This window comes from Zalophus californianus, chromosome 8 (assembly GCF_009762305.2).
Source record: "Zalophus californianus isolate mZalCal1 chromosome 8, mZalCal1.pri.v2, whole genome shotgun sequence".
Taxonomy (NCBI): Eukaryota; Metazoa; Chordata; class Mammalia; order Carnivora; family Otariidae; genus Zalophus; species Zalophus californianus.
Genome location: NC_045602.1, coordinates 124,761,930 through 124,768,042, shown reverse-complemented (window position 1 = coordinate 124,768,042; position 6,113 = coordinate 124,761,930). Strand labels below are relative to the sequence as shown.

The 6,113-nt window shown below is 46.0% G+C and overlaps 1 non-coding gene across 1 annotated transcript; it reads left to right on the top strand.

Moving 5' to 3' along the window:
- Window positions 1–241: 241 nt before the first annotated feature.
- On the top strand, window positions 242–314 carry TRNAN-AUU. Its single transcript has one exon. It is a non-coding gene; the product is annotated as a tRNA-Asn (tRNA).
- The last annotated feature ends 5,799 nt before the right edge of the window (window positions 315–6,113 follow it).

Below are 6,113 nucleotides of genomic sequence, written 5' to 3'. Positions count from 1 at the left end.
CCCTCTGGTCTGCTACTGGGAACTGAACCAGATGACTGAGGACAGGGAGTCTGTTGCTATAGCCCCTGCAGGCCTGCCCCCTACCCTAGGACACGGAGGAGGAGGGGAGAATAGAGAGCCAATCTGGAGAACCAAATAGAAGACATCCCCCCCCCCCACTCTCCTACCCACAGGACAAGAAATTTCTTGTTTGCCAGTATCATAAGCAAAAAAGCAATACTTAAAAGTGCATTTTGGGGGCACCCGGCTGGCTCAGTTGGTAGAGCACGAGACTATTGATCTCAGGGTTATGAGTTCAAGCCCCACACTGGGTGTGGAGCCTACTTAATTAAAAAAAAAAAAAGGTGCTCTAATTATTAGCAAGGACATCTGCTGATAATTCAGGGACACAGATTGTCTCTTCTTCTCTGGATACTGCTTCGGGAATTGTGTAATCATATTTGGGCCAGGGGACAGGAAGAGCTGAGAAATGGGTCTGGTGGCATCTTTCGAGTCCTGGATCAAGCCTTACCCAAGGCTGCACATGACTATTTGGTAACATGAGCCAATGAATTCCCTTTTCTTTCAGAAAATTTTGTTGTGGGTGTGATATGCACGTGTGTTGGTCACTCATAACCGAAAGACCTTCAACTGATCTGAGATTTGAACCCCATTCTTTGTATACTGTATCATGTTTTGTGTATGTTTTGTGCATATAAATTTAGGGCTGAATGAGACCTTAGATCATTCTATTCCAATTCTTTCATTTTCATTTATATATTCAAAGGTTTAAACATACAAAATCATAAGGCAGTAATGAGACAAATCTCTTGTCAGTTTTGGTTCTAATTTTAAATAGTAAAGATGCAGAACATTGTAAATAAAATTGAAATCACTTTCATATCCTTCCTCAGTTCATCTCCCCAGGGGAAACCACTATCTGGAATTGGTTATATATTTTTTCCCACCGTATTTTAATCGTTTTATCACATACATTTATATCTATGAACAATACATAGAATTGCTTTCTGGATTTAAAATTTTTTATATGAATGCCATCTTGTTATATGTAACATTGTGTACTTTGCTTTTACCATTCAGCATTAGGGTTTCAAGACCTAAACATGCTCAGACTCACAGATATGGTTAATTTTCACTGTTGTGGGGGTGCCAGGGTGGCTCAGTCGGTTAAGCGTCTGCCTCTGGCTCAGGTGGTGATCCCAGCATCCACATTGGGCTCTTTGCTCAGCGGGGAGCCTGCTTCTCCCTCCCCCTCTCCCTCTGCCTGCCACTCTGCCTGCTTCTGCTCTCTCTGTCAAATAAATAAAATCTTAAAAAAAATTAAAAAAATTTTTTTTTCAGGGAGTGCCTAGGTGGCTCAGTCATTGGGCGTCTGCCTTCTGCTCGGGTCATGGTCCCGGGGTCCTGGGATTGAGCCCCACATCGGGCTCCCTGCTCCATGGGAAGCCTGCTTCTCCCTCTCCCACTCCCCCTGCTGTGTTCCCTCTCTTGCTGTATCTATCTCTGTCAAATGAATAAATAAAATCTTTAAAAAAATTTTTTTCACTGTTGTGACAGTACTCCGTTGCCTGAATATATCACAACGTATTTATCTAATCTATTTCCATAACACACATTGAGATTATAAGTTGTTTCCTCAAAGCTGCAATGAACATTCTAGAACATCTCATGGGACACACTCGCAAGAATGTCTCTAGGGTATATATTTAAAAGTTGAGCTGCTATATCATAATATATGCACATTTTCCAGCCTTACCACAAATCGTTAATTTACGTTGATTGTACCAAGTTACAGTTCCACCAGCATTGTATGAAAATCCCTGTTCTCTCCATATCTACATCAACACCTGGAATTATTAGGCTTTTTGATTTTGCCAATTTGATTGGCGTGTATCTGCTTGTCTTAATTTGCATTTCTCTTATTCCTAGTGAAGGTAAGCATCTTTTCCTATGTTTATTGATGATTCTGCTTCCTCTTCCAACCTTCTCACTGTACCAATGGAAGAAATATGACAAAGATCACACAGTTTGGGGCGCCTGGGTGGCTCAGTTGGTTAAGCGTCTGCCTTCGGCTCAGGTCATGATCCCAGTGTCCTGAGATCAAGCCCTGCGTTGGGCTCCCTGCTCAATGGGGAGCCTGCTTCTCCCTCTCTTTCTGTACCCCACTCCCTGCTCATGCTCTCTCTCTCTCAAATAAATAAATAAAATCTTAAAAAAAAAAAGATCACACAGTTCATCAGCAATAGTGCTGGGTTTAAAACTTGGGTTTTCTAACTCCAATCTCCCCAACAGAAAGTGAATTTTTAAAAATCAATTACTCCAGGGGCGCCTGGGTGGCTCAGTCATTAAGCGTCTGCCTTAGGCTCAGGTCATGGTCCCAGGGTCCTGGGATCGAGCCCCGCATCGAGCCCCACATTGGGCTCCCTGCTCCGCGGGAAGCCTGCTTCTCCCTCCCTCACTCCCCCTGCTTGTGTTCCCTCTCTCGCTGTGTCTCTCTCTGTCAAATAAATAAATAAAAATCTTCAAAAAAATTAAAAAAATCAGTTACTCCAATGCATTAGTCAAGTTTGTGGCCCTCAATCCTTCTGTTCCTTATCTGAGGATGTGACGAATCACTGAACAATTGCCCAGCTAGCCGAACATTGCATTTTACTTTTTTGTTAATGGCTTGGAACCCATGAAATAATCTATATATTATTTCTGTATGAACTGGTGAAAACACACCGGTTTTTGCAGCTGGATGGCAGGCCTGGCCTGAGCCACAGGTTCATTGAGCCGATGGTGGGCAGAACCACTTTCGCGATTTTAGTGCCCCTCCCGCTGTGCATGCCACTGATGTGTCTACCTACCAGCTGTTCCCCTTATTTGAGCAGCACTGCAGATAAGATAGGTGCCTGGCTCCATAGTGGAAACTGTGGCATGCTGCCCAGAAGCCGCACTCCGGGACCAAGGCACTTAATCCCCCAGCTGCTGGGAGCATTGGCGGCTGACGGTGCTCAACTGAGTCCCTCTTGGGGACTTGCCCTTGGCTGAAGAGCTCAACCTAGCCCAAGTACTGCATCCAATGACTAAATGAAGTGGGAGTCCCAAGGTCCAGCCTCCTTGCCATCCCCGCTCCGTACTCCTCCCCCCTCCCCCCAGGGTGGGCATCAGCTGAGGCCTCCCATAAGGCTGCATTGCAGTTTGACTTGTCCCTTCCAACTGTGCTCCCCAGAGCACTCTGCAGTAAGCTTTCTGCATGCACACCTCCACGTTAGAGTCTGATTCCTGGGGAACCTCACCCTCAATAGGCTCTGAAGTCACACAGAGCTGGGTTTGAGTCTTATCTCAAATACCCACTAGCTATATGGCTTCACGCACTATGAATCCACTGTAAGCCTCTGTAAGTCTCAGATTTTTAATCTCTAAAGACGCAATAATAGTAGTATCTGCCTCTTCTAGTGACAGCAGAGGATGAAGAGAAATAATGCATGTAAAGCACTTAGCACGGTATCCGGCGCATGTTAGATTTTGCTGAAATGTACCCCCCCCCCACCTCGCCCCGTTGACTCAGCTCCTTGCGGGCATTTCCAGAAGCCTGCGTCCCCACGCGCTACTAAAGCAGAAACAGACCTGTTGTGCTACCTTATGTCCAGCAGATGGCGCCAGCGGACAATGCTGCAATGCTGTCCCTCGCGGTTACAATTTCCACTACTCACAGATTATATATACATCAGTTTCCCATTGCATTAGCTCATTTGATTCTCCTTCATCAACTATTTACCAAGTGCTGACTATTCTATTGTTTATTCTTTCATCCCTTCCCCAACAAATGCTTGCTGAGCACTTACTCCCGCCGAAGGGCAGCTTTAAATCTCTTCCAAAACGTCATAGTGATTAAGAAACAACAACAAAAGAAATAAAATTACCAGCCTCTGCTGGAAGGCTGGATTGTGAGATGAAAAGACAAGTTTTAGACACTGGTATTGCGCCGGTGCCAGATCGTTCAGGAAAGAGGCTGTTTTAATAAAGTTGTAAAGCTTGATTGAACACCAAGTCAGGGAAAGGGATGCACGGATGAACTCAGTAAAATTTGTTGAATGGATGGCTAAGGGGGATTCTCTTCTAACAGCAAGAGTTACATTCATGATTCCAGCAAGCATTTATGGAGACCAACTCTGACCGTGGCACTGGGCTTGCTGTTGGATCCAGAGAGCTGAATAAGCATCCTGTGTGTTTTCAAGGCGCTCCTAGTGCAAAGGTGGAAAGGCAAGGTACCTAAGGGTCTAACCTGGTGATGGAAATGAGGGAAGTGGATGAGGTATGAAGAGGGAACATGGGTAAAATAAATATTTTACTTTCTTCCTTAATCCACTATAAAAAAAAAACACCCCAGTATTGCAAGAGTTATGACAAATAGCTCTGATATGAGGCTTTAATGCAGAGACCATAGGGCATGGTGGGGACTGCAGAGAAATAGAGGAACCATGCTCAATCCAAAGGGGGCTGCTGCCTCAAGGGTGAAGGACTGTACCCATCTTACTGGATTTCCAATTTGTCAAGAGAAGCCAGAAGTTGGAATTTTTATGCGCAATCTCTTAATTTTTAATTTTTGGCAATGAAAGCAAAAAAAAAAAAAAAAAAGTAAAAACTCCATGTGGGCCCAAATAGTGCAGGCCAAATAAAATATAACTCTGTCTGAATGCCAGATCTGAGCCTTAGGGTCCAGTGTATGATCTCCAGTCCAATTGGAAAGACAGATGGGTGTATGGGCAATTTTGACACAGCTTGATAAGTTTAAAAACGGCAAGATGGGATGTGGTGGGTACACAGAAGAGCTGGGGGCGGTGCGGGGGGGGGGGGGCATTGTGATCTTTGAGAAGGAGAAGACGCCTGATCTGAGTCCTAGAGGAAGGGCCCAACTGGCCCAGGAACTGAGGTCTGGCAATCCAGTCAGAGGGAATAGCACAGGGCAGTTCGTTCAGGAGCCCCTGGACCGGCAAGGCTCAGGTGTCAGATGGGGCAGGGAGCAGGGGGAGATGAAGCTGGGGAGGTGGGCAGGACCAGATGGAGGGTGGCCTTAACCATATCATCTGTGTTCAATGATTTCTTAGTTTTCCCTCCTTGTTATTTCTGCTGTTTTGGATAGAAAACCAAAGGTTGCGTCTGTGTCCCCAAAACAGCCATTTCCTGTGATAAGAAGCTCTTTCAGCTCTCAAAGTTGGCAACACCCCTCTTTCTCCTTTCCCCGCTTTGGCTCACCCTCATCTGTGCCTCACTCTGATCCCCACAGTATTAAAGAAAATAAATACTTTTGACCTTTGTCAGAACACCTTGGACTTGCCAGCACAAAAAGAAACAAATTTGCACAGGAGGAAATGATTCCGTCCCTCCCAAATGAATGCTTCTCCATGTCCAGGGCCAAATTCGGTTCTGATTCAGAGACCGTAGGGGTGGCCAGCAGGGCTGGCCAGCAGGGCTGGTCAGCAGGGCCCTGGGCGGGAAGAGAGGAGCCCATTCTAGTTCTGGTCCTGTGGACTGACTCCTTGTGTAGCTGTGGATATGAGCAGGCCACTCGTGCCTAAGCAGGTGGGTTGGATGGTCTCCCAGAACCTTCTCTGTCAGGACCTGGGGCCCAGATCTCTGTGCACAGAGCCAATCTGGACCTGAGGTCTGTGATGTGTCGCCAATCTAACCCGTGTGTGCTGCATGTCAGGCGTCCTGCCAGGCTCTTGTCATACATGATTTCACGTAATCCTCATAAAAGTCTCACCCCACTTTATAAAAAAAGAAGCCGAAGTCTGGGAAAGTGGCCCAACATGGTGAAGCTTGTATGTGCGACCTCAAAGACTATGTTATTTGAAACAAAATGGAGTTCATTGTGATGGTGAGTTCTCTGTGTCAACCTGACTGGGCTGAGGGATGGCCAGAGAGCTGGTAAAATGTTCTCCCTGGGTGTGTCTGCGAGGGTGTCTCTGAAAGTGATTAGCATTTGAATCCGGAGACTAAATAAAGAAGATCAACCTTGCCAATGGTGTTGGGAGGGGGGAATCACTCAATCTGTTGAGGGCCTAAATAGAATAAAAAGACAGAGGGAGGGTGCATTTGCTCTCTCTTCCTGAGCTGGGCCATCT